Genomic DNA, 2225 nt, shown 5'->3' with positions numbered 1-2225 from the left:
GGTCCCATGGTGTAATGGGCAGCACTCAGGACTCTGAATCCTGCAATCTGAGTTCAAATCTCAGTGGGACCTTTGGTTTGTGGTAAGCCCTAGAGCTCACACTGCTCCACTTCCCTGTCTCCTGTTGGACAAGAATAAGTCTTTCCTCTCCTGCTGGGTGACTCAGGTGCTGTGGGGGGTCAGGGCTCTATAGCTGGTTAATGGTGCCTGAGGGTTGGGATTTTCATGGCTTCATCTGGTGCCCACAAGTCTGGCACTTGCTGCTGTGCTTCTCCTCTTGCCTACCTGGCCCTTGAAGAGGGCTAGGCAGGCAGGAGCCCACCACTTCTCCTCCTCTAGGCACCTAGAGCAGAGTCAGCTGGTGCTGACAGCTACAAGGGAAGGCTTAAAAGCTGCAGGGCAAGAGGAGGGGAGAACCATGCCTATGTGTTGGCCAGCAGACAGCCACAGAGACACCTGGCCAGGCTGCTCCCTGCAATGCCAAACCCCCACTGAAGGCCACCCTCAGGGCGGCTGCTGATGCTCTGTGGCCAACATCAGAAGAGGGTAGGAAAGCAGGGCCAGCCCCCCTGGTGGGGCCTCTTACCGTTCCCACTCCAGGTGCTCACTTTGGCAGTGGAGCCGCCCAGTTTCTTTGGCAAGTCAGGAAGGGCAAAGGCGAGACTGGAAGCACTGGGGCTCATGCCCCAGCCTTTGTGACACCCAACCCCCAACTCCTTCCCGGGGCTCTAGCTGAAGCCGGAGCATTGGCCTGAGCGGCCAAGAAGAGGTTCCAGCTGTGAAGGGAGCAGGACTTGCAGCACAAAGTGAGCACAACCATGAGGGGACTCAACTCCTGAATCATCCGATCCACAGGGAGATGCCTTATCCTTTAGGCCACATGATGAGGGGGTCTAAACACTTCTTTGGAAAAGCCGGACACTGTGTTTCTCGGGTCATCTACTGAGTGGGGCTGAGACTCTCTGGGCACAAGAAGTCGAGTTCCCAGCGACATGTGAGACTTAATTCTCTGGAGCCAGGTGCAGGGCTTTGGCAGGGAGGCTCAGGCATGGGGGATTGGGGTGCAGCGGAGGGACTGGCTGTCTAGTTGCGGAGATTCAGTCGCACTGAGGCACAGGAGGGAGGAGGAGGAGGAATCCTGCTGACAGGCAGTGGCTGTGCAGAAAAAGAGGAGGGGTTCTGGGGACTTTTTTTGCCTCTCTTTTGCCTGCCTGCTCACTCTTGAGGTGAACGGTGAAGATGCTTTTCAACAGCGAATATGTCTGGGCGTGGTAAGGGAGGCAAGGGTCTTGGGAAAGGAGGCGCTAAGCGCCATAGGAAGGTGTTGAGGGATAACAGGGTATTACGAAACCCACTATTTGCCGTTTGGCTCGTCGTGGGGGAGTGAAGCGTATTTCAGGCCTCATTTACGAGGAGACTCGCGGGGTGCTGAAAGTGTTTCTGGAGAACGTGATCCGAGATGCTGTTACTTACACCGAGCATGCGAAGCGGAAGACTGTGACTGCTATGGACGTTGTTTATGCATTGAAGCGCCAGGGTCGGACTCTGTACGGATTTGGAGGCTAAACTGTGCCAGTAATTCTTTTCAAAAACAACAAACCCAGGTAGCTCAGTTGGTAAAGCATCAGGCTCTTAATCTGAGGGTCCAGGGTTCAAGCCCCTGTCTAGGCACCCAGCTTTTAAGTTGCCCTGTGTGCCAGGAGCCAAACTCTGTTCACAGCCATGTGCAGATTCCCAGAAGCTGTGGCCATTTCCTGGGAAGGTTCCTTTCCTTAGCAATCAGGAGAGAGGCCGCAGGTGCAGATAGCGCAGTCTCTGGCTGGCAGGAAGTGCTGTGGGGCCAGGTGCTGAGAAAGCTCAGAGGGGGAGCAGCAGAGATGAGGGGAAGAGAGACAGAGAAACAATAAGAACAGAGCACAAGTGTGTAAAGGGGGCATCTGGTCTGGATATTGTGGGGAACTTCCCTGCATTATATACAACCCTGGTGGAATTGGCTAGTGGAAAGATCTGAGTCCTCACCCCCTTACCCAGAGGCTGCCTGACCTCGAGGACTGTTAGGATACAGAGATTCAGGCCTGTCTGCAAAGGCCTGTACTTTAAGAATTTAGGTGTATTTTTATCACTTAGCTAGTTATAGAGGTATAAAAGAAAGAATAGAAAATCACTGTCTGTTTGTGTAATGGCCTTCTCTCACTGTGACAGTCTGAGGCCTGGTTCTTCGGCTA

The 2225-nt window shown here is 53.9% G+C and overlaps 2 non-coding genes and 1 pseudogene across 2 annotated transcripts; all 3 read left to right on the top strand.

The window, feature by feature from the left end:
* Positions 1-72, top strand: TRNAQ-CUG. Its single transcript has one exon. It is a non-coding gene; the product is annotated as a tRNA-Gln (tRNA).
* A 1183-nt stretch (positions 73-1255) lies between these two features.
* LOC120389400 lies at positions 1256-1566 on the top strand (annotated as a pseudogene).
* Positions 1567-1598: 32 nt separating this feature from the next.
* Positions 1599-1671, top strand: TRNAK-CUU. The gene has a single exon. It is a non-coding gene; the product is annotated as a tRNA-Lys (tRNA).
* Positions 1672-2225: the final 554 nt, after the last annotated feature.

Source organism: Mauremys reevesii, linkage group 23 (genome assembly GCF_016161935.1).
Source record: "Mauremys reevesii isolate NIE-2019 linkage group 23, ASM1616193v1, whole genome shotgun sequence".
Taxonomy (NCBI): domain Eukaryota; kingdom Metazoa; phylum Chordata; order Testudines; family Geoemydidae; genus Mauremys; species Mauremys reevesii.
The sequence above is the reverse complement of the archived record's forward strand: the minus strand, read 5'-3'. Positions and strand labels throughout refer to the sequence as shown.